We start from the raw sequence: 8,486 nt of genomic DNA, 5'->3' as shown, positions 1-8,486 counted from the left end.
TATACAGGACAGCAGAGAATCTCTTGCTACAGAGATCAAGGGACTAAGGAACAGTCACGAGGAGCTGAAAAACGCTTTAAAGGAAATGCAAAACAAAATGCAAACCACCACAGCTCGGATGGAAGAGGCAGAGGAGAGAATAGGTGAACTAGAAGATAAAGTTATGGAAAAAGAGGAAGCTGAGAAAAAGAGAGATAAAAAAATCCAGGAGTATGAGGGGAAAATTAGAGAACTAAGTGATACACTAAAAAGAAATAATATACGCATAATTGGTATCCCAGAGGAGGAAGAGAGAGGGAAAGGTGCTGAAGGGGTACTTGAAGAAATAATAGCTGAGAACTTCCCTGAACTGGGGAAAGAAAAAGGCATTGAAATCCAAGAGGCACAGAGAACTCCCTTCAGACGTAACTTGAATCGATCTTCTGCACGACATATCATAGTGAAACTGGCAAAATACAAGGATAAAGAGAAAATTCTGAAAGCAGCAAGGGGTAAACGTGCCCTCACATATAAAGGGAGACCTATAAGACTCGTGACTGATCTCTCTTTTGAAACTTGGCAGGCCAGAAAGAATTGGCACGAGATTTTCAGGGTGCTAGACAGAAAAAATATGCAGCCGAGAATCCTTTATCCAGCAAGTCTGCCATTTAGAATAGAAGGAGAGATAAAGGTCTTCCCAAACAAACAAAAACTGAAGGAATTTGTCACCACTAAACCAGCCCTACAAGAGATCCTAAGGGGGACCCTGTGAGACAAAGTACCAGAGACATCACTACAAGCATAAAACGTACAGACATCACAATGACTCTAAACCCGTATCTTTCTATAATAACACTGAATGTAAATGGATTAAATGCGCCAACCAAAAGACATAGGGTATCAGAATGGATAAAAAAACAAGACCCATCTATTTGCTGTCTACAAGAGACTCATTTTAGACCTGAGGACACCTTTAGATTGAGAGTGAGGGGATGGAGAACTATTTATCATGCTACTGGAAGCCAAAAGAAAGCTGGAGTAGCCATACTTATATCAGACAAACTAGACTTTAAATTAAAGGCTGTAACAAGAGATGAAGAAGGACATTATATAATAGTTACAGGGTCTATCCATCAGGAAGAGCTAACAATTATAAATGTCTATGCGCCGAATACCGGAGCCCCCAAATATATAAAACAATTACTCATAAACAGAAGCAACCTTATCGATAAGAATGTGGTAATTGCTGGGGACTTTAACACCCCACTTACAGAAATGGATAGATCATCTAGACACACGGTCAATAAAGAAACAAGGGCCCTGAATGAGACATTGGATCAGATGGACTTGACAGATATATTTAGAACTCTGCATCCCAAAGCAACAGAATATACTTTCTTCTCGAGTGCACATGGAACATTCTCCAAGATAGATCATATACTGGGTCACAAAACAGCCCTTCATAAGTTTACAAGAATTGAAATTATACCATGCATACTTTCAGACCACAATGCTATGAAGCTTGAAATCAACCACAGGAAAAAGTCTGGAAAACCTCCAAAAGCATGGAGGTTAAAGAACACCCTACTAACGAATGAGTGGGTCAACCAGGCAATTAGAGAAGAAATCAAAAAATATATGGAAGCAAACGAAAATGAAAATACAACAATCCAAACGCTTTGGGATGCAGCGAAGGCAGTCCTGAGAGGAAAATACATTGCCATCCAGGCCTATCTCAAGAAACAAGAAAAATCCCAAATACAAAATCTAACAGCACACCTAAAGGAACTAGAAGCAGAACAGCAAAGGCAGCCTAAACCCAGCAGAAGAAGAGAAATAATAAAGATCAGAGCAGAAATAAACAATATAGAATCTAAAAACACTGTAGAGCAGATCAACGAAACCAAGAGTTGGTTTTTTGAAAAAATAAACAAAATTGACAAACCGCTAGCCAGGCTTCTCAAAAAGAAAAGGGAGATGACCCAAATAGATAAAATCATGAATGAAAATGGAATTATTACAACCAATCCCTCAGAGATACAAACAATTATCAGGGAATACTATGAAAAATTATATGCCAACAAACTGGGCAACCTGGAAGAAATGGACAAATTCCTGAACACCCACACTCTTCCAAAACTCAATCAGGAGGAAAGAGAAAGCTTGAACAGACCCATAACCAGCGAAGAAATTGAATCGGTTATCAAAAATCTCCCAACAAATAAGAGTCCAGGACCAGATGGCTTCCCAGGGGAGTTCTACCAGACGTTTAAAGCAGAGATAATACCTATCCTTCTCAAGCTATTCCAAGAAATAGAAAGGGAAGGAAAACTTCCAAACTCATTCTATGAAGCCAGTATTACTTTGATTCCTAAACCAGACAGAGACCCAGTAAAAAAAGAGAACTACAGGCCAATATCCCTGATGAATATGGATGCAAAAATTCTCAATAAGATACTAGCAAACCGAATTCAACAGCATATAAAAAGAATTATTCACCATGATCAAGTGGGATTCATTCCTGGGATGCAGGGCTGGTTCAACATTCGCAAATCAATCAACGTGATACATCACATTAACAAAAAAAAAAAAGAGAAGAACCATATGATCCTGTCAATCGATGCAGAAAAGGCCTTTGACAAAATCCAGCACCCTTTCTTAATAAAAACCCTTGAGAAAGTCGGGATAGAAGGAACATACTTAAAGATCATAAAAGCCATTTATGAAAAGCCCACAGCTAACATCATCCTCAACGGGGAAAAACTGAGAGCTTTTTCCCTGAGATCAGGAACACGACAGGGATGCCCACTCTCACCGCTGTTGTTTAACATAGTGCTGGAAGTTCTAGCATCAGCAATCAGACAACAAAAGGAAATCAAAGGCATCAAAATTGGCAAAGATGAAGTCAAGCTTTCGCTTTTTGCAGATGACATGATATTATACATGGAAAATCCGATAGACTGCACCAAAAGTCTGCTAGAACTGATACATGAATTCAGCAAAGTTGCAGGATACAAAATCAATGTACAGAAATCAGTTGCATTCTTATACACTAACAACGAAGCAACAGAAAGACAAATAAAGAAACTGATCCCATTCACAATTGCACCAAGAAGCATAAAATACCTAGGAATAAATCTAACCAAAGATGTAAAGGATCTGTATGCTGAAAACTATAGAAAGCTTATGAAGGTAATTGAAGAAGATTTAAAGAAATGGAAAGACATTCCCTGCTCATGGATTGGAAAAATAAATATTGTCAAAATGTCAATACTACCCAAAGCTATCTACACATTCAATGCAATCCCAATCAAAATTGCACCAGCATTCTTCTCGAAACTAGAACAAGCAATCCTAAAATTCATATGGAACCACAAAAGGCCCCGAATAGCCAAAGGAATTCTGAAGAAGAAGACCAAAGCAGGAGGCATCACAATCCCAGACTTTAGCCTCTACTACAAAGCTGTCATCATCAAGACAGCATGGTATTGGCACAAAAACAGACACACAGACCAATGGAATAGAATAGAAACCCCAGAACTAGACCCACAAACGTATGGCCAACTCATCTTTGACAAAGCAGGAAAGAACATCCAATGGAAAAAAGACAGCCTCTTTAACAAATGGTGCTGGGAGAACTGGACAGCAACATGCAGAAGGTTGAAACTAGACCACTTTCTCACACCATTACAAAAATAAACTCAAAATGGATAAAGGACCTAAATGTGAGACAGGAAACCATCAAAACCTTAGAGGAGAAAGCAGGAAAAGACCTCTCTGACCTCAGCCGTAGCAATCTCTTACTCGACACATCCCCAAAGGCAAGGGAATTAAAAGCAAAAGTGAATTACTGGGACCTTATGAAGATAAAAAGCTTCTGCACAGCAAAGGAAACAACCAACAAAACTAAAAGGCAACCACGGAATGGGAAAAGATATTTGCAAATGACATATCGGACAAAGGGCTAGTATCTAAAATCTATAAAGAGCTCACCAAACTCCACACCCGAAAAACAAATAACCCAGTGAAGAAATGGGCAGAAAACATGAATAGACACTTCTCTAAAGAAGACATCCAGATGGCCAACAGGCACATGAAAAGATGTTCAGCGTCGCTCCTTATCAGGGAAATACAAATCAAAACCACACTCAGGTATCACCTCACGCCAGTCAGAGTGGCCAAAATGAACAAATCAGGAGACTGTAGATGCTGGAGAGGATGTGGAGAAACAGGAACCCTCTTGCACTGTTGGTGGGAATGCAAATTGGTGCAGCCGCTCTAGAAAGCAGTGTGGAGGTTCCTCAGAAAATTAAAAATAGACCTACCCTATGACCCAGCAATAGCACTGCTAGGAATTTACCCAAGGGATACAGGAGTACTGATGCATAGGGGCACTTGTACCCCAATGTTCATAGCAGCACTGTCAACAATAGCCAAATTATGGAAAGAGCCTAAATGTCCATCAACTGATGAATGGATAAAGAAATTGTGGTTTATATACACAATGGAATACTACGTGGCAATGAGAAAAAATGAAATATGGCCTTTTGTAGCAACGTGGATGGTACTGGAGAGTGTGATGCTAAGTGAAATAAGCCATACAGAGAAAGACAGATACCATATGGTTTCACTCTTATGTGGATCCTGAGAAACTTAACAGGAACCCATGGGGGAGGGGAAGGAAAAAAAAAAAAAAAAAGAGGTTAGAGTGGGAGAGAGCCAAAGCATAAGAGACTGTTAAAAACTGAGAACAAACTGAGGGTTGATGGGGGGTGGGAGGGAGGGGAGGGTGGGTGATGGGTATTGAGGAGGGCACCTTTTGGGATGAGCACTGGGTGTTGTATGGAAACCAATTTGTCAATAAATTTCATATATATAAAAAATAAAAATAAAAAAAATAAAAAAATAAAAAAATAAAAAAAAAAAAGGATATGCCAGCTATTGTGGAGAGAACACATTCAGAAGGGCCTGGTACAGCTCAGCGTTTCAGTAGCCGCAAGAACTCCTGAGTCAAAAATTTCTGTTAGGTCTTAAGGAAGAGGGATATTTATCTAACCTGGCCCACCACTGAGCCACACAGAATTCTGACACTATCAGGACTCCTGCCTGTTTAGCTGAGAGGATTTTGATAACGTTTCTGTTATTGAAAACTCTGGCATCCAAAAGCATAAGAGACTCTTAAAAACTGAGAACAGACTGAGGGTTGATGGGGGGTGGGAGGGAGGGGAGGGTGGGTGATGGGTATTGAGGAGGGCACCTTTTGGGATGAGCACTGGGTGTTGTATGGAAACCAATTTGACAATAAATTTCATTTAAAAAAAAGAAAGAAAGAAAACTCTGGCATCCAAACATGGATAGCAAGTGTGCTGAGGTTTTTGGCATAATGGCATGTTTCCTCTTTAAAAGCACTATTTAACAAAATACGTTCACAATGAAAATGGATTTTTACTGCATCAATAAATAGCCGCCTCAAAAGATTTAGTATTTCACTTCTCAGTTGCTAAGATCCACATGATGTTCAAAGAGACAATTTCTCTGGTCAATACACAGGTTACAAGTGGGAAATTAGGGCAAGGGATTAAAGTTAAGATTAATAACCAAATAACAGAAGTAGGACCGGTAATTTATGTTCCCCACTTGATCGACAAGAAGAAAAGCTCTCCATAAATGGAATAGGACCAGCATAACCACGCACATGGTCTCAATTAGCCAACGTCAATAAGAAGAAAAGTTATGGAACAAAGTCCCAATCAGAAAAGTGCCATGAGAAGAAATGACAAATGAAGCTAGATCGGCAAAATTTCTATTATTTTTCTAAAGAATTTGATTATATGGGAAGTTACAGTAAGACCTTGACCGTTTAGTTCGTTACTGACCAAATCTCTGACCAAAGAAAAGAATCATTAATACGGCTCCTAAGAAACTGGAGCCTATTAGTCATTTTCATTCACACAACATTTACTGAAAGCCACTGCAAACTTTCTTATCCTAGCTTGTCCTTAGTTCAAAACTTCTGCCACCCTAAATCTCATCCGAGTGCAAATACAGGAACTCACAAGAGAGAAAGCTGTACTGAAACTCGGCTGTTTCTATGTCCTTCAGGAGCTTTGTGATACTTTCCTCTTCAGCATTTAAAGTTAGAGCTGGGTTGCTCCTCAACCCAACTTTACCTCACTGATTGTATAATACTCTTACTCAAAACTAAAAGTAAAAAAGTATTTTCTTCTCTTGCTCAACTTGTCTCAAATGGAAGTAATTACCTTCTCACTAAAATTGGTTTCCCTATGCCCCAACAATCCTGACTCTGTTCCTGGCAGTCATTGAGAACTGCGTTTGAAGTCCTGACATGTTTCTCAGCTGCCTCACTGCCCTAGACCAAGCACCTCCCCTCCCCCAGAGGCAGAATTGCTGGAATTTGAGCTCTCATGCAAACCTGGCTGGCCCCAAATCCATCTTTGAGAAGCCCATCAGAGAGATCTTCATCATATGCGAAACCAGTCACACTACTCCCCTGGTTACCATTCACCAGTGATTCCCACATCTAAATTCTTAATGCCTTCCTTGGCCTGCATACAAGTTTCCCAAGCTCGGGGTCCAGGCATGTGTCCAGCTTTAACTGTAACATGCCTGGCCTCCAGGCCTCCAGTTCAGACTCCAGCCACTTTAAACAGCCTGTAGCACCAAACATGCCCCGCAGTTTCATGCCCCGCCTTTTCTAGAATGCCAGTCAGCTCACCTCCCCCACCCCCACCCCCACTGCTGTTCCACCTTGTCCAGAAAGATATCACTGACCATTATTAGCTATGATAATGTTGTCCCAACTTCCTTACACCCAAGTCTAACCCATGATCCCATTAACTACTCTAAATCAGCTCTTATCATACAGAATTTCAACTATTAATGGTTGTGTGCCGTACACATATTAAAGGTGGGAAGAGACTTGTCTCTCACTTGACGCCAGCATCTACTGCATAATTTAGCCTTTAATAAAACTTTCTTCAATTAGACTAAACTTTCAGAGTTTCTAAGACCTATGACTCAGTGGAGTCCAGACACTCCAATGACTTTCCAGAGGCAAAACCACTGTTACTTTAATTTTATGCAGCAGAGATTTAGTTGTATATTAATCCACAGCATTCAGAAAGTGTTCAAAAAGTTCCAGAATAGTTGGTCCCTTCCTCGATAATCTATCTACACATGAGGTCTTCTGTGTTTCCAGACTACAGAATTAAAAGCTAGTGTTGCATGTCTTTAATGCTGGAAACCTACTATACTGTGATAATTGTGAGATTTAGAATGACCCTCTTCATTCATTACCAGAGTAATATAACCTAAAAAAATGTTTCGAACACATTTTTGCTACCCTAAATATGCCATTTACTCACGAAGCATTCAACTCCCTCACTAGCTTTCTGCCCTGCCATATCACACATCTTTTATTGCCCTCTGTGGCAGGTGTGATAGCAGCTTTTTATTCTTCCTTTTCTTTCTGTCATATTCCTGGAAGTGCCAACCCACTCGCCTCTCCCTCGCTGATAAGTAGTTCTGTAGATGTGTCACATCTCATGCAAGTCTTTGCTTTGTTGAAAGAACTTGGGACTCTGTCCACGGTGCTCCAGCAAAAGCAATGTCAACTGCAAAAAGAAGCAGAACCGTCTGGCCTCTGGGAGTCTTTCCCCTCCTGAGGCCGAGTAGGGGTTGTCGGCCAGAGGCAAGACCAGCCAAGAGAAGTCCATGCCCAACCTGAGCTAAAATTTCCAGTGTGACTCTCAGCCCTAAGGAAGCACTTTTAGATTAGGAATGCCAACTGGAAACAAGAAACCAGGCTAACAGGAAAGCTTTTGTGAACTTCCAGCCTAATTTGTCCAATAAAAATAATGTGGTTAAAACCTAATTATGCTCTTTGAAAATACTTTGTTTGGAAAGCACAGACGCATTGAGGATTTTTTCAACTATTTTTTTTTCATTTTTTAGATCGCCTTTTCCAGCGATTCTAGACCATTAACTGCTGTTAGAGTACTATTTCTAAAATATAAATAAGACAATGTAATTCTGTTTAAATACAGAAGTGGCCCACACATCCCTTTAGGATAAAGTGATTTTCCTTACTTAATATAGCATATAAGGCCCTTTAATGTCTCATCTTTTCAGCCTCATCTCTCCCTCTACCTTCTTAGGCACACTTTAATATAGAATGCAGACCAGAAAGACTCCCTGGTAATTTCCCTTATTATGCCACACTCTGAATTTGCCATGCTGTTGCAAAAGTTATTCTCTACCTGTAATGTGGTATCACCCTCCATCCACCTTCATTTACTCCTTTCTCAAGAAGCAGTTCATGGGCCACCCTCTCTGGGATGCCTGTTTTATGTCTCTCCTCCTCCTACTGTCCCTTGATTGTTCTTAGGTTCTCTTAGCTGGCAAAGTACCTGGAGTACACTGCTATTATGACATTTACTCCTCTATACTCCAGTGCTTCTTAGTCTACGTCTGCCACGGAAGCATGA

Source organism: Lynx canadensis, chromosome A1 (assembly GCF_007474595.2).
Source record: "Lynx canadensis isolate LIC74 chromosome A1, mLynCan4.pri.v2, whole genome shotgun sequence".
NCBI classification, from domain to species: domain Eukaryota; kingdom Metazoa; phylum Chordata; class Mammalia; order Carnivora; family Felidae; genus Lynx; species Lynx canadensis.
Note: the sequence above shows the minus strand (reverse complement) of the source record.